General features: G+C 45.4%; 1 pseudogene across 1 annotated transcript in view; it reads left to right on the top strand.

Moving 5' to 3' along the window:
- The window catches only part of LOC149863526 (FRAS1-related extracellular matrix protein 1-like), a 155,911-nt pseudogene that overhangs the window by 33,666 nt on the left and 94,461 nt on the right, over positions 1-27,784 (top strand). The window contains exons 14-19 of the transcript XR_016442513.1: positions 2,825-2,918; positions 3,035-3,106; positions 3,478-3,635; positions 6,315-6,388; positions 6,496-6,639; positions 22,815-22,996. The product of XR_016442513.1 is annotated as an FRAS1-related extracellular matrix protein 1-like (transcript). The remainder of the gene's footprint in view (positions 1-2,824; positions 2,919-3,034; positions 3,107-3,477; positions 3,636-6,314; positions 6,389-6,495; positions 6,640-22,814; positions 22,997-27,784) is intronic.

Raw genomic sequence — 27,784 nt, 5'->3', positions numbered from 1 at the left:
TCCCCTCCTCAGCCCATAGCCCAAGACTGAGAGAATCGAAGAAAACACCACCTGCGCCCCCAGACCCTTTAGCTCCACTCCCAGATCCCTGTAGCGCCTCATGACCTGGCTGGGAGCTTTCCGAGCCATGCCATTGGTGCCCACATAGATAAGGAGCATAGGATAGTGGTCAGTGGACTGGAGGAGTTTAGGGATATTCTTCGCAATGTCTCGGATGCGGGCTCCTGGGAAGCAGCAGACTTCCCGGGCTAAGGGGTCAGGGTGGCAGATTGCCCCCTTAGTCCCCCTTGGATAGAGTCTCCCATGACAAACAGTTTGCATTTTGTCTTGGGGAGAGCAGGGGTGATAGCTACAGTAGACTTAAACACATCCAGCCCTTCACTAAGTCAACGCTAACAAAAAGCTGGTTTCTCTTTTGTTCCTGTCTATGTTCCATTTGGGAGATTTGTCCTGATCCATGTTCAAGAATACAGAGGCAAAAAACTCATTGATGAGATATGTGGATGGGAGTCCTGGGAAGAGACTGTACTGAGACTGAGGATGATTGCAGATCATTAGAAAAGGCACTACAGACATTCCCATGCTGGAGTCTGCCTTTGAAATACTAGTTAACTGCTGACATATTTCATTAATATTGTTATCACTTATAGTATCTCAGTGTATTTTGTGAGTTCATCACTGTTTTAGATTTTCACCACTCACCTAAAAACAGGGGAAGGGACCAGTTCTTTCATCACGGGAGAAAACGTAATGGTAACTGACCTGGACACTAAGAATGGTAACTTTTGAATTTAGTTAAAGAAATGTCCTCACCATGGGCACGTTGAATTTCATGGACTCATTATGGTGGAAGGAGATATATTTACCCCTGAGGACTTGCAGTCTCACAAAGTTAGGTGACAGATTTGGGTTCCACCTTAAAAAAATCTGCATTGGAAATAATTTGCTTGGATTCAAAAAGCAAAACAATTCTGATCTGCTTCTTAAATAGATCGCTGGGGAAAAATAGCCTCATATCCATTTAGTTGTTATTTTTAGATGCATTTTCAGTGCACCATTAGGAATCTTCTGGTATCTCCTCAGTCAGAAATAGTTATATTGATAGCTTGCCTTGGGATACCTTGTAAGGGACATCTCCAAATCTGGGGGCTGGACAACAAAGATGGAATTTTAGAAAATATTTCAAAAATAGGGAGCTCTAAACATAACTCATATCTGTTTTGGGTCCTATCTTTTCATTTAAAATAGAAGATGGTGATGGCTGCTTTAATAGCATCAAGTTACCTGGCTTGGGAGGTAAGAACACAAATATGTTTTATGTTGTGTTACACAAGAAGCTTTCTTGATCATGCGCAAACATGAAGATTTTCTTTTGTCTAGGAGCCCGGCCTCCTCTGTCTATCCAGGGAAAGCTGCTCCTGAACATGCCTGGTCTGCTCCCTTCCACTCGCACGCACCAAACCTAGGAAAGCCACTCTGGGGGCAGCTCCTTGTGGCCACTGCTGAGATCTCTGTTTTATGTGTGAATGAGACCGGCCAAGGGAATCCCCTGGAATAGCTTCACCACCACCTTTCCAGTTTGGTATATGCTAGTGGGTTTGGTTGTGGGAAGTAGGCTCTGAAACATCTCTCCACAAACATGCTGGGAGTGTGGTGTGGACTGTGAGACTTGCATCATTAACTTACTTCTAGCTAGGAGCAAGGTGTTCAGCTTGTGGAAAAGGCACTTAAGAGGGGAGTTGGTAGTAATCTTCAAATACTTGAAGGGCTGCCATAAAGAGGAGAGAAAGCACCTTTTCTCTCTTGCTGCAGAGAGTAGGACATAGACCAATGGCTTGAAGTTGCAACAAAATTTAGATTGGATATTTGGAAAAATGTCTTCATCATTAAAACAGTGAGGCAGTGGAGTAGGCTGCATAGGGAAATTGTGGACTCTCCATCATGGGAAGTATTCAAGAGGATGATCTCGGTGTAACTGTGCCAACCGAGGGGATTGCCCATGCTTCTGGGCCTTGCAGGTTGCTTCTAACCCCACTTTCTGCTGCATGTGTCAGGGTGTTTTTAAGCCTTCTTCAGAGGCATTGGATGTTGGCTACAGTCAAAGCTGGGATCTTTGAATGGGGTGTGCCAATGGTCCTGCTGGAACCAAAGCTGGAGTTTCCTGGCTTGACCCAACACACAGGGTCAGACCAATCACCATTTTGGGGTCAGGAAGAAATTTTACCCTATGGTCAGGTTGGTATGGACCATGGGGATTTTTGCCTTCTTCTATAGCAGAGAGCATGGCCCTATGCCCAGGATGTCTTCAGGATATATTGACAACATTTCATAGAACCAGGATGTTAGCTGCTGTGACTCCCCTGCTTTACCTCTGGCAGGTTAGGGTGTAAGGTCTGTGTTGTGTCAGGATTGATGACAGTCTTATGTAGAGTTTAGATTATGGATTGTAAAGGATGATTTGGATAGGGATGATTCTCCCTCAGGCAGGGGTAGGACTAGAAGATCTGTGGAGGTCCCTTCCAGCCCTATTTCTCCATGATTCTATGAACTACCATCTTCCTTTTGACCTCTTAATAATGCTTATGGGCTGGATTTTCAGTGAGTGTAAATCAGTGTAGCCCCATTAACTGTGTTGATTTGTGCTAAATCTGAATATGGACCAATATGCTAAAATCAAAGGGGAGCAACCCACATAATCAAATTTGCAAGAGGTGGGCATAGCTGGACCTTCGTCCTTTCCCCTTCCCCCACCCCAGCTACTATTTATAGGTTTCTAATTTCTGCTAGATAATGAATATCACTTTTCATTATAATTATGTTAAAGGTACCAACATGATGATTCAGAAACCCTTGAAGATATAGTCATATTTTCAGCAACAGATGGATTTAACACTGCAGATGGAGTGTTAAGAGTGCAGGTAATAACAAACTCAGCAATGTACTGTACTGAAATATAATTGGAAAGTATTAATCACATATTGGTTACTTCAGCTTCACTAAGTAGATTTTTAATTTTCATCAATCTTTTTACCAGATTCCCGGAAAGATTTCTATTTAGACAGAGTCCAACCCCTGGGTGAAATGACTGTAAGAAATTCCAGGTTAGGTAAGGTTATTAATGAGCAAGCCCTGATCCCACAAAAACTAGTACACATGCTTAACTGCCTACATATGGGGCACGTCTACACATGCAATTAATGCAATACAATAAACTCTGGTGCATATCATGGCAGAGTTTATTGCTCCCAAGCGCAGTGGTTACACATGTACCTGGGACTGTAGCATGTTGAGCAGCTCACAGGGGGACCAGGGAGTCAGCCTGCCAGCCCGGGACTGCTCTGACCTGGCTCATTGTGCTGTGGAGGGGCTGGCTGAGGCATGAGGGTACTCCAGTGGGGCTTGCCAGCAGACAGCCCCCCACACCGAAGCACCCTTATGCTCTAGCCAGCCAGGTCAGCATCTACACATGCGTTGCAGGTATGAAGCTCTGGCAGCCCTGGAGGAGGAGGACGGAGAGGACGAAACCGGGGAGGAGGCAACTCCACGCACACCGCGTCCCGTGCAAGCCGAAGGAGGCAAGAAGGCCAGGAGGAGGAAGCGTTGCGTGATCGTCATTGGTGACTCCATCCTGAGAGGTATGGAGGGCCCCACCTGTTGCCAGGACCCCTTGGCACGCGAGGTATACTGCTTACCTGGAGCGAGGATTCAGGACATGAAAGGGATGCTCCAGACCGTAATCCAGCCCACTGATTATTACCCTATGGTCCTAGTCCATGTGGGTACTAATGATGCGGCCAGGAGGAGCCCTGATCGCCTGATGGAGGACTACCACGCTCTGGGGTGTGTGCTGAAGGAGAAGATCACTCAGCTAAATCTGAGTGGGTGCAAAGCTTTCTCTCATGCGTGGATGACCTCTACCTGACTCAAGAAGTCTATGGGCCAATGAGAGGCAAAGCGCTGCTTGACCTGGTACTGGCTACGGGGGACAACCTAATCGGCAATCTAGTGATTGATGGGAAGTTGGGTGACAGCAACCACGAGCTGATCACCTTCACCTTCCGCCGTAAAGCTGGCAAGTCAGTCAGCAACACAGAAGTCCTTGACTTCAGAAAAGCCGACTTTGACAAGCTCAAGAGGCTAGTCGGTCAGGCCCTCAGGGACTGTGACCCCAGGGTGATGGGAGTTCAAGAAGAGTGGTTGCTTCTCAAGGAAGTGATCCTCAGTGCACAAGCTAAATCTATTCCAACACGGAGGAAAGGCAGCAAGAAGGCACAGCAGCCCCCCTGGCTCTCCAGGGACCTAGCGGACCTACTGTGGCTAAAAAGGAAACCCTACAAAGGATGGAGGACGGGATTCACCTCCAAGGAGGATTACTCCGCGCTGGTCCGGTCCTGCAGGGAGCAAACCAGGAAAGCCAAGGCTGCAACTGAACTCCAACTAGCTTCAGGCATCAAGGACAACAAAAAGTCCTTTTTCAGATATGTGGGGAGCCGGAGGAAAAGCAAGGGCAACGTTGGACACCTGCTAAACCAGATGGGACAACTGACAACTGACGCCCAGGAAAAAGCCAACCTATTAAATAGGTACTTTGCGTCAGTCTTTCATCAGTCACACGGGATGCCCATGCCTGCTATGGGACAGGGAAATCTGGGTGAGGGGGATCCCCTACCCTCCATCAATGCTGACCTTGTGAAGAAACACCTTGAGAAGCTGGATACCTTCAAGTCAGCTGGCCCTGACAACCTGCACCCCAGGGTACTCAAGGAGCTGGCGAGCGTCATAGCCCAGCCGCTGGCACGGATCTTTGAAAACTCCTGGCGCTCTGGTGTAGTGCCCGAAGACTGGAAGAAGGCCAATGTGGTGCCGATCTTCAAGAAAGGGAGGAGAGTGGATCCGGCTAACTACAGGCCCATTAGCCTGACTTCTATCCTGGGGAAGATCTTAGAAAAGTTTATTAAGGAGGCCATCCTTGAGGGACTGGCCCAGGCTAACATCCTAAGGGATAGCCAGCATGGGTTTGTTGTGGGTAGGTCTTGTTTGACCAATCTCATTTCCTTCTATGACCAGGTGACCAATCACCTGGACAGGGGAGAAGAGATTGATGTCATATATCTTGACTTCAAAAAAGCCTTTGATCTGGTATCCCACAATCACCTCTTGGCCAAACTGGCCGGTTGTGGCTTTGGCTCCACCATGATCCGCTGGCTGGGAAATTGGCTTCGTGGTCGGACCCAGAGGGTTGTGATTGATGGCAGTCACTCATCGTGGTGCCCTGTGACCAGTGGGGTCCCTCAAGGCTCTGTCCTGGGACCCATACTGTTCAACATCTTCATTAACGATGTGGACATTGGAGTCAGGAGTGGACTGGCCAAGTTCGCCGATGACACCAAACTTTGGGGCAAAGCATCCACGCCAGAAGATAGGCGGGTGATCCAGGCTGACCTGGACAAGCTCAGCAAATGGGCAGACGAGAACCTCATGGTGTTTAACACCGAAAAATGCAAGGTTCTCCACCTTGGGAGGAAAAACCTGCAGCACCCTTATAGGCTCGGCAGTGCTACGTTGGTTAGCACTACAGAAGAAAAAGACTTGGGGGTCATCATTGACCACAAGATGAACATGAGCCTCCAATGCGATGCTGCGGCTAGTAAAGCGACCAAAATGCTGGCGTGCATCCATAGATGCTTCTCGAGCAAAGCCCGGGACGTCATTCTCCCCTTGTACTTGGCCTTAGTGAGGCCGCAGCTGGAGTACTGCGTCCAGTTTTGGGCTCCACAATTCAAAAAGGATGTGGAGAAGCTTGAGAGAGTCCAGAGGAGAGCCACGCGCATGATCAGAGGTCAGGAAAACAGATCTTACGATGACAGGCTGAGAGCCATGGGTTTCTTTAGCCTGGAAAAGCGCAGGCTCAGGGGTGATCTGATGGCCACCTACAAGTTTATCAGGGGTGACCACCAGGATCTGGGGGAACATCTGTTCACCAGAGCGCCCCAAGGGATGACGAGGTCGAACGGTCACAAACTCCTGCAAGACCGTTTCAGGCTGGACATAAGGAAGAATTTCTTTACTGTCCGAGCCCCCAAGGTCTGGAACAGTCTGCCAACGGAGGTGGTTCAAGCGCCTACATTGAACACCTTCAAGAGTAAATTGGATGCTTATCTTGCTGGGCCCCTATGACCCCAGCTGACTTCCTGCCCTTTGGGCAGGGGGCTGGACTCGATGATCTCCCGAGGTCCCTTCCAGCCCTAATGTCTATGAAATCTATGAAATCTATGAGATGGGTGCACAGGTGGTTTTCTCTTCTATCCTGCCAGAGAGTGGATGAGGCAGACGGCATGAAACGTGCATCGCAGAAACCAACTGGCGGCTACAGGAATGGTGCTTCGAGGTGGGTTTTGGCTTCCTCAGCCACGACCGGCACATCACAACGAGAGACATGCTGGGGTGGGACGGGCTCCACCTTTCCCCTAAAGGTAAGCGTGTGTTCTCTTCTAGGTTGGCGGACCTCCTCCAGCGGGCTTTAAACTAGGCTCGTCGGGGGAAGGGGAAGATGAGGGCGGAGGAAATATCAGACTGCCAGACCAAACAGCACCCACAACTACAGCCCAGCCCAGACCGATGAGCAAAGCAATCAAACAGGTAAGAGAGAGGGGCCAGGGTAACGTTAGGACTAAGGGGTCAGTACAAACACCCACAGGAGGCCTCAAATGCCTCTACACAAATGCTCGTAGTATGGGCAACAAGCAGGAGGAACTCACCCTCCTGCTGGCTGACACCAGCCTGGACATAGTGGGGATTACGGAAACGTGGTGGGATGAAACGCATGATTGGGCGGTCAATGTCAAGGGCTATAGGCTGTACAGGAGGGACAGGATAGGAAAGAGGGGTGGGGGCGTGGCACTCTATATTAAGGAGCAACACACATCCTCGTTAATTAGCAAGGAGCCAGGGGAGGGGCACTCTGACGTGCTTTGGGTTAGAGTACAAGGCAGTCGAGGGGAAAGGGACTTAATGGTGGGGGTCTACTACAGACCTCCCAACCAGGGTGAAGAGCTTGACCAGGAATTCTTGGGTCAGCTCACAGAGGTAGTGAAGGCTAAGGATGTGGTTGTCATGGGGGACCTGAATTTCCCGGACATCTGCTGGGAAGAGCAGTCAGCCAGGTCTGAACGCTCCCGCAGGTTCTTGGCCAGAGTGCAGGACCTCCATCTAACCCAGGAGGTGCACAGCCCCACCAGGGGAGACGCCTTGTTGGACCTAGTGCTGGCCACGGGTGATGACCTGGTGAGGGGGCTGCGGGTGCTCGACCACCTGGGCGACAGCGATCATCGCCTGCTGGAATTCACCATCCAGCGCAAGGTGGCAAAGGCCTGCAGTAAGGCAGCGGCCCTAGATTTTAGGAGGGCAGACTTCAACGAGCTAAGGAGGATAGTTGGAGAAGCGCTGAGGTCCCGGGGGGGAGGGGAGCTAGGTGTCCAAGGAGAGTGGTCGCTCCTTAAGGAGACAATCCTCCAAGCCCAAAGGAAGGTAATCCCAACGAGGATCAAAGGGAGCAGGAGAGCACACAAGCCTCCGTGGCTCACCAAAAGTATCCGGGAATGTCTCCTTGCTAAAAAGGAGGCTTATACCCAGTGCAAAGAAGGGGTCATCACCAGGGAGGACTATTCTGTAGTTGCTCGGCGATGTAGGGGGGCAGTTAGGAAGGCCAAGGCAGAGACGGAACTGGGACTAGCTTCCCAGATTAAGGACAATAAGAACTCCTTTTTTTAAATACGTAGGGGGTAAAAAGAAGGTCCCAGGTAATGTGGGGCCCTTGCAGGACGACAGGGGTAACTTGGTCGTCACACCAGACAGCAAAGCTAACATGTTTAACGATTTCTTTGCCTCCGTCTTCCTAAGTAGGGACCAGAACAGCCACCTCCCTGCTGGGCCCCCCTCGGGCCCCGGGGGAGGCACACCTGGACCACGGGTTAGCGAGGATTTAGTTAGGGAGCTTCTGGAGAGGTTGGACGTATTCAAGTCAGCCAGTCTGGATGATCTCCACCCTAGAGTTCTAAAGGAACTGGCCGGGGTCATTGCAAGTCCCCTGGCACAACTTTATGAGCACTCGTGGTGCTCTGGTGAGGTACTGGAGGACTGGAAGAGGGCCAACGTGGTCCCCACCTTCAAAAAAGGCAGGAAGGAGGACCCAGGAAACTATAGGCCGGTTAGTCTCACCTCGATCCTAGGCAAGCTGTTTGAGAAAATTATGCTGGCACACATCCAGGAGGGGCCAGCAGGAGACTGCATGCTTAGCAGCAACCAACACAGGTTCATCAGTGGAAGCTCCTGTCAGACCAACCTGGTGGCCTTTTACGATCAGATCACCAGATCGTTAGACGCAGGGGTTGCAGTGGATATAATGTTCCTGGACTTCCGGAAGGCTTTTGACACTGTCTCTCACCCTGTTCTCATAAAGAAACTGGGGGGCTGTGGTGTCGACACCCACACAGTCAAATGGGTCACCAACTGGCTGGAGGGCCGCACCCAGAGGGTGGTAGTGGATGGGTCCTTCTCAACCTGGAAGGACGTGGGCAGTGGGGTCCCGCAGGGCTTGGTCCTCGGGCCCGCACTGTTCAACATCTTCATCAGCGATTTGGACGAGGGGGTAAAAAGCACCCTGTTCACATTTGCTGATGACACGAAGATGTGGGGGGACGTGGGTACATTGGAAGGATGCAACAGGCTACAATCAGACCTAGACAGGTTACAAGGGTGGGCGGACGAGAATAGGATGGGTTTCAACACAGACAAGTGCAAGGTGATGCACCTTGGGAGGAACAACCGGCACCATACCTACAGGTTGGGGAACTCCCCTCTTGTCAGCATGGAGGCGGAAAGGGATCTGGGGGTCATCATTGACTCCAAGATGAACATGGGCCGGCAGTGTGGGGATGCAGTCAGGAAGGCCAACCGCACCTTGGCATGCATCCACAGATGCATCTCGAGCAGGTCCAGGGAGGTGATCCTCCTCCTCTATGCGGCACTGGTCAGGCCACATCTGAGTACTGCGTCCAATTCTGGGCGCCGCACTTCAAGAGGGATGTCGACAGCATGGAGAGGGTCCAGAGGAGGCCACTCGTATGATCAGGGGACAACAGGGCAGGCCCTATGAGGACAGGCTGCGGGACCTGAACCTGTTCAGCCTCCACAAGAGAAGGCTGAGGGGGATCTAGTGGCCTGTTATAAACTAGTCAGGGGGGATCAGCAGGCACTGGGGAAGTCACTGTTTCCCCGAGCACCGCCAGGAGTGACCAGGAATAACGGTCACAAGCTGGCAGAGGGTAGATTTAAGTTAGATATCAGGAGGCGCGACTTCACAGTCAGGGCGGCTAGGGTCTGGAACCAGCTTCCAAGAGAAGTGGTGCAGGCTCCTACCCTGGGGGTGTTTAAGAGGAGGTTAGATGAACATCTTGCTGGGGTCGTTTGACCCCAGTACTCTTTCCTGCCATGGCAGGGGGTCAGACTAGATGATCTGCTCAGGTCCCTTCCGACCCTACAAACTATGAAACTATGAAACTATTAAAGATCTCCACCAGAGGATAGTATTTGTATTTTTATTAGTTTACTGCAGCCTAATAGGACCTCACGTGTAGTCGTGGAGATTTTACTTTGGAGCTAATTAGGCAGCTCTGCTGTAAACATGTTATGTAGATGTGCCCATGGAGCTGAAATTACTGAAGTTCAAAATTTGCTCTTGGGCCCTACAGTTCTGTACCTGTTGTCCTGGGAACCTACAAATAGATGGAAGTGGGAAGGGCATTTTAGTTTTCTCCTTTGTCTTAATACTGGACCTTTTCAAAATATCATGAATTGAAACTCACCTCTTTAAAACCACTATCAATATTCTCCTTAGCTTTGTTTAGATTGATTCCCCACAGGTAAATGTAGTTGCACTAGGCCCCAATTTTAGCACTTCAGAAAACATTAAGTGGTTGCTGCTTACATGCTTTGGTTCTTGTTCTGTAATATTCTTTGTCATTTTACAAAATACTATTTCACTTGTAAAGTTAGAAATTTCATAACTTTTGTGCGTCATGTAATATGCCTTTGGGGATTAGTGCAGTGAACTTTAGTAGTAAATCCTTAGCTCAGTTTGATTTGCGTGTGCGTGTGTACTTACGCATGTGTGTGTATGTATTTAAAATTTTGTCTTTTTAGCAGAAATTCAAAAGTTGAAACTTTTTTGTCCAAAACTCGGGTATTTTGAGCCGGATATGCTGCAATAGTACCTCTTGGGATTTATAGTTCAGGTGCTTCCTACTTGCATACTGCTTTAGGTGCCAGATTCCCTGGCCATGGTACACTGTAGCTAGAGGGTCCCACCATGGAGAGACTCCTTTACAAGAGGGGCAGTCACAGAAGCAGTTGGAAAATATACCATCAGAGTTCAAGGTAAAGCAACAATTCTGATGATGATGTGGTTAAATATTAGAAAGGCAGGAAAGAGTTAAGATTTAATATTAAGAAAGCAACCAATTTTTTCCCTCCCACTGAATTCTCTTCCCCATTCCTCACCATCTTCTCCAATAAAAGTCTGAAGAAGGAGTGGGAGGGAGAAAATAGGTCATAAAGCTACATCTAGGCTTCCATTTTAACTATGAAATATTAACTGCTCTACAATATGCAAAATAATCTTTGTAAGTTTTCTGCTATATGTATTTGCTCTTTAACAGCCTGATGGAAATGAATTATTTATATGATAGCTCATTAACATGTGTGTACGTGTATATACATGTGTGTGTGTATGTTTGTGTATATGTATGTGTGTATATATACATATATTTTCCCCTCCAAAGTTACATTTTAGACTATATTTAAACACTTTATTTGCTCTGTAATCTGGAAAATTTTAACATAATTGGGCTCTGGGAGGAGAATACCCAGAATTAGTTCAATCTCGTGCTGCCAGGAACAAATCCATCAATATCACGAGTTTCTGGTAGACTCCTGTTTCTAGAGTACTGAACAACTGGCCATAAATCATCAGTACAGACAGCAACTGATAACTATCATGGATCAGGTATGAAAAACACTCAGTGGAGATATTTGAGTGGCACCTGTTAAGATAATTTGTTTATTGCGTGAGTTACTAAAGAGCGGTGATGGGGAAAATAAGCGTTTGTTAGGAAAAAGGAGCAACACTGGTTTTTTTTTGGTTTTGGCTTCTAATTACAAGTGAAAACACTTTACTCTTCCTTGCCTATTCTTTCAAGATTATACCAGTTAATGATGAGCCCCCTGAGATACAGGAAGGTTTGAAGTCAAGACTGGAGTGCCCAGAGGGAGGAATTGTTGCTATCACCATGAAATACCTTCATGCTGCAGAGGTTGATAGCTATGACATGGCAGTTGCTCGGGGATGTAGAGGGGTAGTCAGGAAGGCCAAGGCAGAGATGGCACTGGGACTAGCTTCCTGGATCAAGGACAACAAGAAGTCCTTTAAATACATAGGGGGTAAAAAGAAGGTTCCAGGTAATGTGGGGCCCCTGCAGGACATGTTAGGAAATTTGGTCATCACACCAGACGGCAAAGCCAACTTGTTTAATGATTTCTTTGCCTCCATTTTCCTAAGCAGGGACCGGAACAGTAACTCCCCCCCCCCCCCCGCTGGGCCCCGCTCAGGCCCCAGGGGAGGCACGCCTAGGTCAAGGGTTAGTGAGGAACTAGTTAGGGAACTTCTGGAGGGACTGGATGTATTCAAGTCAGCCAGTCCAGACGATCTCCACCCTAGAGTACTAAAGGAATTGGCTGAGATCATTGCAGGACCCCTGGCACGGCTTTATGAGCACTCGTGGTGCTCTGGTGTGGTACCAGAGGACTGGAAGAGGGCCAGCGTGGTTCCCATCTTCAAAAAAGGGAAGAAGGAGGAAAACTATAGGCCATTTAGTCTTACCTTGATCCTAGGCAAGCTGTTTGAGAAAATTATTCTGGCACATATCCACGAGGGGCCAGGAGGGGAGGTCATGCTTAGGGGCAACCAACATGGGTTCATTAGTGGCAGGTCCTGTCAGACCAACCTGGTGGCCTTCTACAGTCAGATCACCAAATCATTAGATGCAGGGGTAGCAGTGGATATAGTCTTCCTAGACTTTCGGAAGGCCTTTGACACTGTCTCTCACCCTATTCTCATTAAGAAACTGGGGGGCTGTGGTGTCGACACCCACACAGTCAATTGGGTTGCCAACTGGCTGGAGGGCCGCACCCAAAGAGCAATGGTGGATGGGTCATTTTCAGCCTGGAGGGATGTGGGTAGTGGGGTCCCGCAGGGCTCGGTCCTCGGGCCCGCACTGTTCAACATCTTCATCAGTGACTTGGATGAGGGGGTAAAAAGCAACCTGTTCAAATTTGCTGATGACACTAAGATGTGGGGGGATGTGGGCACGCTAGAAGGGAGAAATAGGCTACAATCGGACCTAGACAGGTTACAAGGGTGGGCGGATGAGAACAGGATGGGATTCAACACTGACAAGTGCAAAGTGATGCACCTGGGGAGGAACAACTGGCACCATACCTACAAGCTGGGGAACTCCCCTCTTGTCAGTACAGAAGTGGAAAAGGATCTTGGAGTCATCATTGACTCCAGGATGAACATGGGCCGACAGTGTGGGGATGCAGTCAGGAAGGCCAACTGCACCTTGGCATGCATCCACAGATGCATCTCGAGCAGGTCCAAGGAGGTGATCCTCCTCCTCTATGCGGCACTGGTCAGGCCACATCTGAGTACTGCGTCCAATTCTGGGCGCCGCACTTCAAGAGGGATGTCGACAGCATGGAGAGGGTCCAGAGGAGGCCACTCGTATGATCAGGGGACAACAGGGCAGGCCCTACGAGGAGAGGCGATGGGACCTGAACCTGTTCAGCATCCAGAAGAGAAGGCTGAGGGGGGATCTAGTGGCCTGTTACAAACTAGTCAGGGGGGATCAGCAGGCACTGGGGGAGTCACTGTTCCCCCAAACACTGCCAGGAGTGACCAGGAATAACGGTCACAAGCTGGCAGAGGGTAGATTTAGGCTAGACATCAGGAGGCACTACTTCACTGTCAGGGCGGCTAGGGTCTGGAACCAGCTTCCAAGAGAAGTGGTGCTGGCTCCTACCCTGGGGGTCGTTAAGAGGAGGTTAGATGAACACCTTGCTGGGGTCATTTGACCCCAGTACTCTTTCCTGCCATGGCAGGGGGTTGGACTAGATGATCTGCTCAGGTCCCTTCTGACCCGACCAACTATGAAACTATGGAACTGACATACATGATTGCCCGTGCTCCAGGACACGGGGTGATTCAGAAGACTGGAGGTGCAGTAGATGCATTCTTCCAACTCGATGTTTTTCAGAGATGTGTCTTCGACATCCATACAGGTAATAGACGATTTCGATCTTTTAAAGTTTTTTCAGTATGTCCCAGCCAGGACTTCCCTGATCATGCCCCATCCATCCATTTCTACTTCCTGGAAATACTCCAGTGAGTCCACTCCAGAGTTGTCCCTAGAGCCCAAAGTCAATTCATCAATCTCCGGCATGCCCAAGGGAGGCCTTTAGAGACCATCTTAGAGCAGCCTCACCAGTAGCTTTCTGACTCTGGAGTGTGTGAGGGGGTGCAAGTGGGTGGAACATCCCAGCTGGGGCACACTGTCCTAGAGGTGGAGACGCTCCTCCCAACCCCACTCACCTGGACTACGGTGGTGTAACAGATGGTCACAAATGCGTACTGACACAATATTGTATCGTTGTGGGGGGGTGTTATAGCGTCATTGTCTGAAACAGGCTGTCAGTTGTCTGCTAACATGGGTGATGGATTGTATTTCCGCCCAAACCGTTTGCCGTGCCACTTGCACTGAGTTACATAGATGGAGCAGTGGATAGTGATAGTGGAAGCAGCTGCCTGATTCTAAATTGTTCTTTTCTTGGCCATTTTAAGTCAAATTGAAATTCGAATGTTGCATTTTCAGTATAATTTCTTGCTTGTCTGACTCCTCTGATCTACTTTGAAACTCTGTGTGTGTGTGTGTGCGCGCGCCCTAAACAGTATCAGAAAGTTCCCCCACCTCTTCTTCTTATGCAGCTTCTGCCACAGTAAAGAACATCAAAAGCCTCCTGTCTTTTAAAAATACTTTAATTTCAGCTCAAAAAAAAAAAGTCATGTTTCTCAGTAAGTTTGGCTCTAGCGTCCAGGCACGTTATCATTCAATTCTTTTGCACAGCAGCAAGTACTCTATTGCTGTACAGATTTCAAGCTTAGCAGATTATTGTTCAAGCCATCAGCCTGGAGAAGAGCACTGCTTCAATAGGTTAATCTTCCTTTCAAGTTCAAAACCACCTGCTTTCCTCATTTCTTTCCCCCTCCTCACTATCCTTCTCCCCCACCTGGGACTGTAGCAGCCTCTTGGAATAGGCAACTGCTTTCTCTGCTGCTCTACTTTCTCCCAAGAACACAGGTACTCATCCTGCGGGCAGAATGGGTACCCAAACCATTGCCAATTTTGCATTTGCTGTCTGTATAGTCTTCCAAGGGAGCACTGTTTTGTCCGTTAGTGCCTCCTAGTTACAGTTAAATAATAGATCTCCACCCCCAGACCAGCTGCAGCAAGTTCTGGTGGAAGTTGGGGTCTTTTGTCTTCTCTTGGATTTTCTGAAGCTGTATTATGTGAGATCCCTCTGTTTTTTGTGGAGCAGTTATTTTCTTAAAGGTACAGCTGCTTTTAAGAGTGGCTATTCTGAAATGAAAAATGGTAACCTATTAGTCAGTAAGGCCCACTCAGTCTACTGAACTGACTGCTACAGCATAGATTCCCACATACTGATGTTATTCCATGTACTGTGGGACATACACATTTTAAGTTGAGCTATAAAATTGTTCACTTTATAATGCTGTCAACTTCTGGGACTAACCTCTTGTACTAAATAGAATCTTCTATTATAAAAGACAAAGTACGCTCTTTAAATGGACATATATACACTAAATAAAAATCTCTGGTCGAGTTTTATTTTGTTCCTCTTTGTCCCCATTCTTTCTGAGCGATCTTGAAGTAATCATGTGGGACTAGTTATTTTTCTTCTTCAAAACTTGCATTATAAAATCTTAGGATTTCAATTAAACTCTTTCTTTTTTAGTGAAAAGCCTCTCATTTTCTGCTCTTTTTGTCAAACATGAAATATTTTTGTCTTTTGAAGGAATTTTTTTTAGTGTTTGAATTTTTTTTGCCAAAACCCAAAAATTTTTTTGTGGAAGATTGGTTGAAAAGGATTTTTTTTTGTATTTGTCAGAATGATGTGCAGGACAAGCTACACTTTCCAGCCTACTCTAGAACTGGGTTTACAGCTTTGATGCTCCTCATGACCTTTATCTTCTAATACCTTACATGTGACTGAGAATCAAAAGATCTGAGGGTTATTCCTGGCTTTGTCACAAGTTTCTTATATGAACAGAAGTGCAACCTTTTTAAAGGGGTCTTCTAATTTTGACTCTTCCATGCTTTGTGGGGAGGGGGTACCCTATGTGGAAAAAAGGTAGGATATGACTTTGAGAGGTTTTAAGTAGCCAAAGCTTATGTTTAGTTGGGCATTTCCAAAAAACAGAGAAATATTTATACCATTGTAAAAAGACCTTGGCTAAAAAGAACATTATGTACAATTCTGGTCACTCTCTTATTTCAGAAGGATGAATTCAAACTGGAAAAGGTGTAGAGAAGGTCTAATAAGTTGACCTAGGGAAAGGAGAAGCTCATCTTGTTGCAGCTAGGGACAGACATTTAAAAAGCCTGGGCCTGAATTGATTCAATCTTTGCAGGTTAGTCGAACCTGGCTGGGCTGAACTGGCTTGTAACTGGACAGACATGCTCTCTGGACTGAGGAAATTCAGGCACGTGCCTGCAGTGGTGGAGGCTAGAAGTCTGGGGGGAAGGGAAGTGCCACAGCGGCCCTCCCTTGCCTTGTACAGTGCTGAGCTGAGGGGTGGTGTGGCCAGGGCTGTGCAGGACACTTTGATTAGGGAGGTTTCTCTGCACCATCCCAGGCTTTTCCCTTCTGGCTGCTCAAGAGGCGGGAATGTTGCCAGCCCCTGCTAGCACTCTGAATCAAGGGGGGTAGGGGATGGGGGTGCAGTGCATGCATCTGTTGAAGATGCAGAACTTTTCAATCTCCCTCCCTGCTTCTTTACACTGTCCACAGCAAACTGACAGGCAAGCAAGCCAGCAAGTGGCTGATAGCAGTGTTAATCACCCCATCAGCAAAATAATATCCTCTCTCCATTAGTTCAAACTCTTCTTAATCAGTTTACCAGCTGACCTTTTGATTAGCTCCAAAAAGCCCTAATCGGTCACTGTTCTGTCTGCCTGTCCCAGTGAAATTGGAGAGACGCACACAGACACCTCTCAGCATTAGCTAGCATGCCACATACGTGGAGTCTGTGCTGTGGGAGATGGGAGGGAGAGAGGGAGGGAGGGAGGAGGGGATTCCTGCTTGAGCAGTGAGCAGCAAGGGGTGGGTAGGGCAGGGGGAAGCCAGGCAGATATACCATGAATAAATTTTAGGCTAAAAAAAAGTTTCTGGTCATTGAAGGCAATGTTGTTTTGCTACAGCCTTCTAATAAAAGTGGAGGGAAGAGCACAAAACTCCGTACTTACTTTTTTTCAGATGGAGCTTAAGCAGTTTCTGAAAGGCATTTTATGACATTGTTGCTTAGATTTTATGATGTAGGAGCCCCTTTGAAGTCCCATGTTCCAACAAATGTAGGCACTCAACTTTTACAAGAATTACTTATACACCCAAATTCAGCCAGCACTTTTGAAAACAGGCTTCTAACCCTGACTCCATTATACATTACTAAGCAGCCTTTAGGAATGTTATGGTATTTAATTTATTAATATTTGCAAATAACTATGGGTCTTTGCGCAGAAGATACTGTAAAAGTTGATAATGCCCTGCTTTGCATGGGCATACTATTTTGTATGGAGAAGCATTAACTTCCTTGCAGTGCAGCTTTCAAGTTTACCACGTGTACCAGTCTATGTTCGGTTTGTCTGAATATAACGTGAGTGAAACTTTTCCAGATACATCCAGGCTCCTCTCTGGACAAGATTTATGCAGGTTTCATATGTACATGCTTTTCTTTTGTTCCCCCAAGTTCTCAGCTCCTGAATCTATTTGGACTGTTATTCAGGAAAGGATCTCATGACTTTTTCTACTTTCTGTGTGTTCTCCTATGAGTGTGATTTTGATTTTGATTTTGATCTCTATGTTCTGTGTAGGCTTTTTATTTCTCTAGGAGGTGAAATAGGACATAGTCCTTGTATGGACACCGTGACTCTCATTGTCTCTGGGGAGAAGCTGGTTTAGATTATGGTTGTTGTTTCAATAAAGTTCTTCCTCCACCGGTACCACTTCACACTAGTCTCCCAGTCTATGATATGAACACCGCAACCTGCCCATTAACAACCAACATCCAACCCTTCATGTGGATATGTATTTTAGCATTTCTTTTTCTTTTTTCAGTGTATTTTCCAGCCTACATTCCCAGCTGATTTTTCTCCAGACTACAATTCAGAATGCATTGTCCCTGGTAATCTAGTCTGGCCTGGAGTGAGTCCGGTTGAATCAGAGTGCATATCCAGTGCTTGGAAATGTTATTGTATTCCCTAGGTTGTATAGCTTTTCATGGTACAGGGACAGAGTGCTACGCTATCATAAACCTCATGTCACACCGGAGCCAATAGTAATGCAATGCTTCTGTTCAGAGATGAGTCATGCTATTAAAACCATTTGGCTAATCAGTAAACGGAGAGATCTGCTACTCTGCAGACAATATAGTGTTTGCTTTGCCTTTGTGCATCACTTTAAATTTTGGATCCTTTGCAATTAAGATTTGAGGCATCTAATCCAATTTATCCTATTCACTTTGGCAGTGCAAGTAATGCTGACAGCTTAAGGGAAATACTTAATTTGACTAAGTGTTTTAGTTTACTTCTCGAAACATTAAACCTTTCTGAAGCCATGAAAAGCCAAAGTACCACAGCACTGAGATGTATATAACATTGACCTACTTTATCAAGTCAATTACAGTCGGTCTGATCTCGTTGCCTTTATTTAAGCAAAACTTCTGCTGACGGCAGGGAGGAATTTGCCTCAGCAAGGCCTGTAGGATTGGCTCTGATGTTTAGGGCAAATGATATCGTTTAACAGCAAGATATTAATACGATGTAAGAATATGGCATTTCAGCTTTGAAAGTGAAATGTGGAATATGGAGGGTTTGGGGCACAGCGTGGTTTGGGAGGTCTCTCTCCTCTTTCCTACACTGCTCATGTGACAAAGGAGGGGTGGATTCTGGCAGTACCGGGACGGTCTCAAATTCCCATGAAGAGGAGGAACTCCCTGCTGCTGTAAAGCTGCTGAAACTGGCTTCTGTACCAGTTGTTCCCCTGTGAAGGGTAATTCTCATTGCAATTCCAGGGAAGTAACTTAAAAGCACCTCCAGCAGATGTTGCAGCCAGTTGTCCTACAATTAGGATTCTATAATGAACTCCTTAAGGAGATTTACTATTCCAAGCAGAGTTTGGGAGGAGAATTGTGGCTTGTTGGTTGGTAGCAGAGAGTCTAGAAGTGTGTCTTCTTGGTGGCAATCTCCAGTTGTCATATCGGGAAGGCACTAGACCTCCAAGAGACTATGAAAGAATGGACATAATGGCAGCCACTTCTAAACTGTTCCTGGTCTGCAGCATGTGTTTTCCCTCCGTTCCTCCCCACTTCTGGTTTTCTTGCTTTGCTGTCAACCCTGTGGTGTCATGACCCCGTACACAGTAAGCTCAAGGATCAGTGCTGTACCTGTTCCCTAAATGGCTGCAAAAAATGAGAAAAAGTCTTCCTCAGGGCTAGGTGCAGGCTGCTACATTTGCAGTCAGGAAAACATGGAAAATATGGATGAAGAGCATGGAATGGGACACATAAAGAGGGGAGAGGGGAAGGAGGGAAAGAGAGAGAGACAATGAATGAGAACAGGTATATAGATGTGTTCAAAGGATATAGCTACACAGCAAAACGAAGACATGATTGTAGCTACAGTGGGTTTCCCTGTCTGGGCTAGCATGAGTAACAATGTGAATGAATTCCACATGGACTATCAACCACAATATATTCCCAGCATCCTCTGAGGGGTTGTATTCTGGTTGGCTGTGCTATAGCCTGTGCCACTTCATGCTAGCTAGAGGAAAGGTAGTATAGGCATACATAGGTGTGCTAAAATCAAACCTTCATGTTGCTTTGGAGATGTATACAAAAATCCAGATGTGGGCTTAAAGCTCTCCAAAGCTCAGGTCATGTCTGAGATCTGGCCTCTGCTTTGGGTCTGTCAGAAGTTACTCCTGTTGATTTGGATTCTGATTCTGATTCTCAATTTCACTTGCAGAAAGCACTTAATTTTTTTCCCCAAAGGATCATTTAAAATGAACAGGGAAGAACTGATTGTTAACTATTGTACTTTCATAACACTGGAGCTTGGACCTAATATGGTGATGTCGATCTCAAATTTTAGGCTTTTTTAGAACACAGCACTGCCATGGCAGTGATTCTCAAGGGGGTGTTGCAACACTCTGGGGTGTGCCTTTAACATCCTTTTGGGAGTGCATTCACATCCTTTCAAGGGTGCCACACAATGTTAGCACTGTTAGGTGTGCAAGCATAATTCACATGATGAACCCAGAGATTTCAAATAGAAATCCACAGTACTGAAACCATTCTGACCTGATGTGGTTTTTCTAAATTCTTTGCAACAGAAGCATTGCTCTAGTACTTTCTAAAAACAAGTGAAAACCAAGAGCTAGCATCTTCAGAGGGGTGCCTCTAGTCTACTGAGGGGTGCATTGAGTATAAAAAGGTTCAGAACTACTGCAATGGGTGAACTACAAGCCCCATGGTGTTTATGTCCCTGACTTTCTGGGAAAATAGTCTATTCTATCTGTTAGGTATCTAAGCGGCGCTTCGGGTGTGATCCTATTCTACCCCAGCTGAGTCCCTGAAAATCTGTCTGTATGTCTACTTCTGTAATGAGCCTTCATCTTACCCTTAAGGCTAAGTAAGAAAAAGTGTCTGTGAGAAGGAGGAGGACTCTCACCTCATTTGCAATAGTTATTCTGTGACTAACTTGGGTGGACTAGGATTGCAGCCAGATGTCCAATGGGTAGTTACCCATTGGGATTATTTCCCTTCAAGCCTTGCTTAATACATTCCTTTTAAAGATGTGCACTGGCAAATTACAATACCACTGAGAATGGTAGGTCCAGAGATCCAGTAAGAGCGCAGAGCTTGGAAAATGGAAATGGTGCAGAAGAATGAGCAGGGTCACTGGTGCCGGCGCTCCTTTCCATCTGTGCAGGCGTGCTGCTAGCAGAAGTGCTTCAGCAACGGGGTATTTTTTAAGTCCTTTAAATTGGTCAGGTCTTTTCATTCCTTTTGATTTTTAAATATTTACCCACACTCTCCCTTCCCCCATAGCCAGTTATTTGCCTGCTTTTGATAACAAAATGAAGCAGCTTCTTATGCAGGAAGGCAATGTGGCCGACTCATTTAATGGAGACAGTACGTGCAATTATATCTCTTAACACAGGATTTGTGCTTGCCTCCTGGGGGAGCGGAGCACTGTTGTCCAGTAACTAGAGCAGGGGGAGTCAATAATGTTCAACATCTGACATCTGGCTGTGTCTGCCATTTAATGGGGCATTTAAGTATGGGAGAAACCAAAGTGAAAGGATTCTTCTAAAAATACTGACCATAATTCCTCCTATGCCACTGTTTCTCTGTTTTGTAAAACAGGTATACAAATGACTGAAACTACTGTGGAAGTGTAACTGTTGTATGAAGGGTAAGGCCTCAAGCCAGCTGTGCATTTAAGCTGTGCTGAACTTAATAGCAGATCCTCAAGGAGTTACTCACACCCTTGAAGGAAGCACATGTTTATTCAGTAGATTGCAATCCTAATGGTTTCTTTGGAAAGCGCACTGAGATACATATTAGAGTTATTTAGAATTTTGTAAAGACATCTTTTAAACGAGGAAAAAGTCCAGTCCACATTGTTGTAGTTGTCATGTCTCTTTTTCCTCCCTGATTTTTTTCTGTCCAGATCTGGTACAAAGTAACCAGTTGGCTAAATATAAAACTAACCCTGATGAAAGAATAAGATTGAGATGACAAGCCAAGAGTATATCTGAAACATCAAAATATTTATTTTTGACTATTACAGCGCAAAGTTACATATTTAGGAGGGGTTGTTTCTTTGGAGCTAATGTGAAGAGCTGAACTTTTTGCACGCGTGTATGTGGGTAAATTGACATCGCTCTGGTTTTGATTCTCCATGACCCTACTTCAGATTTATGCCGTTCGTGTATGACTTAAAATCAATGGAGTCGCATTGGCATAAAGCCAATGTAATGCAAGTTCCCCATCCCTGCCGTAATTTGCTGTCTCCGGTTGCATGCAGTGGTGACTCTCTTCTCTGTGGGAGTGCAGAGGTCTCATCTTAGGTGAGGTCAGCACATTTGGTCCTACAAGCATAGCAGGGCCATGGCACTGCTCTTTTAAATCTCATGCACAGGGAAAGCAATAGACCCTATAGCCCACAGCAGGGATGTCCAACTTCTAGGCACCCAGGGGCCAGATGTTGCAGTGCTGGAGAGGGGCATGAGGCATGAGCTGCAGACTGTGGCTCTCCCCCACTGTGCAGACAGCCCAAGCAGGGCAGCCTAGCTCCCCTCTTCCCTTCCCAGTTGTACATGCCATGGGGGCAGCCCTCACTCTCATCACGTGTGCAGCGCCCCCTCCCCTCCTGGCTTGATGAAGAACTCACCAAAAGCTTTCATAAGCTGCATCAAGGGGTGACTATCTGTACCCCTTGATGCAGCTTATGAAAGCTTTTGGTGAGTTCTTCATCTGTTCTACTATGTCCAAGCCTACAGTGGCTATGAAGTGCTGAGGGCCCTCAATCCCCATAGGTGGAAAAAATAACTTTCATTCTCTTAAAACCTATCAGCTGCTCACAATCTTGCTGGATCAAGCCCTGCATCTAAAGGGTGGGGGCATGCCTGGGGAATGGGTTTGTCTATGGCTGTTTATAAAACCCAGCATGTCCTGAATACTCCATTTCCAAACCATTTGTTTTACATTCATTGCCCACCCCTTTTATTTTTTCCTGTTTCTGCTGTTTAATCTTTGGCATCAGATGGAAAGGCGTAGAGATGCTCATTAATGGCAGAGATACTAATTAACGCAACCTGATGGGGGCGGAATGATCCTGTTGGTCCTATGCATCCAATAAAAACTTTTGTTGGCACCCATTCCAAATGTCCTATCAGAAATTATAACTCATTTTTTTAAAAAATGGAGCATTTGCAGATAACCAGAAACCACAACATAATAATACATAAAGTAAATTCTTATCTCAAAGAAAGTAGTGTAAAAGCAAAATACATGATACAAAATACATGACCTAAAATGATTCTTCATTTCCTTTTCTACAATTGCTACTACTCCTAGTGGCCATTTCTGCCCCATCTCAACTCCTGGCATCAACCTAATATTGTGAAATTGTGAGAGTGTTTTTCTCACAAACTCATACTCTTTATGTAGTTCATGTGAATTTCATTTAAAGGAATGAATAAGGAAAAGTTTAGGCCAAAGTTTGCATCTGCTAATGCTTAGCTTGAGACTATCAAGTGTTGCACGTTCTCTACCTCCTCTCTTGTTCCACTGGGCTGGAAATGGATGGTTAGAATAATGCTAACCTGGCTTTTCTCAGGGAACTTGTTTGTAGTGGATGAGGGATCTTCAGCATGTATCAGCTTGAACTATCTGAATGCTTCTGATGAGGACACACTCCCCGAGGAACTAAACTTCACATTGGAGACAAACCCTCGGTATGGTTACCTAGAGAACATCCTTCCCTCACCTGGTTATGAGAAGAGCAATGCTGGAATCAATGTAAGTGAGTGTGATAATATAAATGTGATATATTCCTGAAAACAACTGGCTTTATCTGAGTATAATATAATAGAAGATAATTGAGACTTCACAGGTGTTTGTATAATGCTGGCTATAGGTAGGAGAGAAATATTATCTCACAGAAACAAGTTGCCTCTGGTTCACTGATCATTTATATATTTAAACATCATTACATCACATCAGAAAGCGATCGAGTCATCTTGTCTGTCATTCGCTGCACAATTGGTCTGCATAGCACTATTGTGAATGCTTTGTCCAATTTAATTTTAAATGATTCTAGCAAAAGGGCTTCCAGTACTCCCATGGGAAATTAATCCACGTGCCAATAGACCTCATTGCGTTGTTTTTTGGTCTCATCCATAATAGTCAGATATGAGCCTGCATTGCAGTTTGGTTCCAAATTTCCCTGCATTCACAAGTGATGGCCATAGCTCTAATAGTGTTTGACTTCAAGAAATTTTTAGGATCACTTTAAATATTCCATGTAGTTTTAATCCTAGTTCTTACTCTCAGCCAAGGCTCATTCAGTCCTCGGCGTCTCCAGGCTGGTTATATCAACTATGTTCAGTCTAAGCATGAGCAGCTGGAACCCGCTGCTCATCACTTCATGATTGTGGCTAGCGATGGCCTGCACAAGTCCATGGCGGTGCCATTCAATGTTATCAACAGTCTGGTTAATGATGAAATCCCAGATCTTCGACTCAAGAACGTAACAGTAAGCGTGATCTTATTACCCAATGTAAACCTCTGATTCCATCCATCTTGGAGCTGGTCCCTGATTGCTTACTCTAAGATTATTCTGCAGCTAGAAGGAGCTAACTCAAAAGCACCTCAGCTTAAATTTTGCCCCATCCTTATTAATAACTAGAAATGGGCTTGAGCCTTTCGATTCTGACCCAAATTTTTGTCTGTTCCACCGTGGAATAGGTATCACCTGTGAAGCACAGATCAGGACCCAGATTCTCTAATTACTGCAGATGTTCAGCACTCAGATTGTGGTTCAGGTCCCTTTGTGCAACATTTACTAAATTTGGGTTTCTTTTTTTCTTTAATTGGCAGAAAGTTATTACTTGGATCAGGGGAAGTAAATGGTTTTATTAGCAAGGAAAAATCGAAAGGGCATGACAGTTAACTGGTTACGTCGTTGTTTTTGTTGCTGTGTTGCAGTAGTTCCTAGGAAAACCTATTGAGAACTATTATTTTAGCCCTGTAGGAACACAGGATGAAATAGAGCAACTGCCCCTGCTATCTTACAGTCGATGTAAATGAGTGCATAGATGTAATTTTCTCCTTTGATACCATTGGTGGTCTCTGGTCATGCTTATGTGACACCTGTGCTCTGGCTGGGTGCTGTGCTGTGAAGCATGTCCTGCTCCCTCTGGGTTTGCCAACCTACAAAAATGAGGCAAAGTAGGCCCCTTGGAGCAGCCCTGCAGATTCATGCAGCACAGCTCCTGGACACGCTCTGTGTCTGCCTCTCTCTAATTGTCCGCTTGCGTAATGAAGATGAGTTTATACTCACATCTGCGGGCACACGCAAACCTGGAGGCTGCCCTGCTGCTAGTTGAGTAGCTGGCCCAACATCCTAGTCTATCAGCTGAAATATCATTTTATCATCAGTTTTGGGGTAAAATCCAGAGACTATACACTTTATGGGACTTGTCATCGATTACATTTCAGTAATCAAATGACTGTTGTAATCTGTTTTCTGTGACTTGTTATGACATCAGCATTTATAGAACTATTCTTGGGCAAAAAAAGAATTAAGTTGCTGGTGTTTTGATATTAAACTAGAATGCCATTTAGTTGAGCAGTAATGAAGGCTGATTTTTACTTTCTGGCTGTAACCAAGAAGGCATTAGAATGAGTCACACACTCATTTTCAGTAGGAATAAATTGGGAGGTTGGAAACTAGAAAAAAGAATAAAGTAGTGGCCCAGCTTGATCATATCTGAAATCCATCTAGTCCAGCCTTGTGCTTCTAACAGGGGCCAGCTCCAAGTATTGCAGCTGAAGGTGTAAGAAGCCCATGGGTGGTAGATAATCTGCAGCATATTCCACTCTTTCTTCCCCCATCCCCCATGTCCACGTTTGGTCTCATCCTGGTCTCTAACCATTAGAGATCATCTTAAATCCTGAAACATGAAGTTTAACTGCTGTCCCATAATTGTTGTTAGCAGTAGCTAGCCTGATCTATATAAACGCTTAATCCCCTTTTGAATCCCGAAAAACTATGAGCTACAAGGCTTGCAGTGATTCAGCAGGTGCCATCCAGTGAATGACTGCCACAGCGTAGTGTTATGAAGATCTATGCTGTTAGACAAGTCTTTTCTTAGATGCGGAAGAATTGCTGGGTCTTGACCACTTTTGCTCATACAAGATCCCCTTGACCACTGTTGTGAAGGTATACCGTGTTAATCCCAGTCACCATTCAGTGTAGGCTCTTGCATTCTGTTTCACTGGATTTCTTGCCTTGGTTCCCATTTGCAAATGGAAAAGACTTTGCTCCAACTAGGTCTTTGTAGAAAACATTTTAGCAAGCAAAGACATTTTTCCACAGTCAAAGCGAAAAGAGTTTTGGGCCTTTTTCCCTGACTCTTGCCAGCTATCACAATGGAAACTTTTGGGATGTTTTGGAGCCTGATGGTATCAGGCCTAGAAAGTCTTGGTTCTTGGAAAGGCCAGGAGGGCAGAAAAAAACAACGTTGAGATTAACTGTTTCCATAGCGTGAGCTGCTTGTCATTTACTGACCAACAATTGATTGACTGATTGGAAAATTTCTAACCTGATTTTTCTAACCAGTATTTTCTAACCAGTTTTAATACCATGTGATTTAATGATTAATCATACAACCTGAGTGGCAAATTTCATATATGCAGAAATGATTGATGTATAAGGCTATTCATAAAATCTCTAAGGATGAAGTTGTTAAGATCCATACGTTTGTCAAACTGCCAGTTATTGCCTGGACTTTGATTGGTTTTTGAATTGCAGTGCAAATGCTTGTTCATCACAGGAATCAGAAAGGGTGACTATTCTGGAAAGGGTAGGGGGATAGGGAAAATCAGTATTCCTGTTTTGAGAAGCAAGACTTGGCCACTGGGATCAGCATCAGACAGGGAAAAGCAGTGAAGGAAGCTAAAGACAGAAGGCTGCCTTAAAGAGGAGTTTAAAGTCTGTCTGCACAGCGAAACGAAAGAGCGCTTGCAATATTTTCCCACATACTTATGCTAACTTTAACTAGGTTAGCTGGGGTAATAACAGGAGTGAAAATGTAGTGGAAGATTATACAACATCACTGGGGACCAGGGGATGTACTTAGATTAGTGTTGCCGTCTTTGTTACCCTTGTTACCTGTGCATGCATGTGTCCGTCCATGGTATAACACCTTCATTTTGGCGTGTAGACAGTATGGTAGTTATCTAAACTCGTGTGACATCCAGCCCCTTCTGCCTGCAAGTTACTTCACCCATTTTTTCACCAGTTCATTTTTTAATATAACCTAGTTATGATGATGGCAAAGAGAGTGATACAGAGACGGACACTGGCTGAAACTGGACCTTTAAAAATAAAGGCGACGTGTTGTTTAATAGCAAATACCATATCTTTTATTCTTCTTTACTCAACAGAAAAAGTGTTTAAAAACACTTAAACCAAGCAGGGTTATTAAATGCTACAGTCATTTTTTTGGATAAGATTCTTGTAGAATATGATTTCATAATCTGCTGTCTCTAGTGAACGACAAGACCACTGTAAACACTCAATATTCAAATAGAAAATTGTTTCTTGTAGGCTTCCATGGCACAAAATAAAAGCCCTGTAAATCTGGGCCTCCATATGTGGTTCTCAGCTGGTGTAAGTCCCTGAATGAATTACAAGCGAACAGAGAAATTAATGCTCCACACATGGTGGCCAAACTTGAAAGTGAAAATTGCAACTGAGAATATACTGCAGTGGATTGTGAAATATTTGAAGATAAATGAAAGCGTGAGTCCTTGTTGATATAATGCATCAATGATGCATTTCAAGGGATACACAACTGGTATACTGAGAAATTCTAATACGGCAATCATATGGGGCAGGTTGAAAAGTATTTTTTTAAATTGAACAATGAATTATAATCAGAGAGCAAGTTAAAAAGAAATGAGGACAAGTGAATCCTTACCATATATTTGAAAGGAGGACAAATCCTTTTATTTCTCTCTCTCTCCTTTTTTTTTTTTAATCCTGAAATTACCTATTTGATAGTATTGGTGTGTGTTATTGCATTCCAAGCTTTTATAATTTTCAAAGAAACTTCTCTTTTTAAAGAAGGGTGGCTTTATACAAGAGTGTTTGCAACTATTTGAAAAGTGGATTCTTTTCTCCTTCTTCCAGCCTTAGTGGAGAAGTTGGAGCAGGACTTGCGTGTTAGGATGAGTGCGAAAGGAGGCCTGTGTCTGCTGTGCTCACGCGAAGCGGAGCAAAACAGGAAAAATAATAAAAAAACCAAAGCCCTCTTTAATCCACTCATCAACGTCATTGTTTCACATAGGCTGTATGAGTAAAATGAAGTGTTCTGAAAGAGATGGATTTAGCAAAGGGGTCGCTACTTTAAACAATGTCAATTAACTGAATTGAATTGCATATTCCTCAGCACTGTGTTTTCCCATGGCCGGGATTCTAACTGTTGAATCAGGGCTTGAGTACTAGATACAAAAATCGGCAATTGATGTCCGTTTTGATCCTGAATGAGCTCTGTCCTTTCATGATGCCAACAGAGCCTT

The sequence above is a fragment of the Crocodylus siamensis genome, chromosome 5 (assembly GCF_052110815.1).
Source record: "Crocodylus siamensis isolate JL-2025a chromosome 5, ASM5211081v1, whole genome shotgun sequence".
Taxonomy (NCBI): domain Eukaryota; kingdom Metazoa; phylum Chordata; order Crocodylia; family Crocodylidae; genus Crocodylus; species Crocodylus siamensis.
The sequence above is the reverse complement of the archived record's forward strand: the minus strand, read 5'-3'. Positions and strand labels throughout refer to the sequence as shown.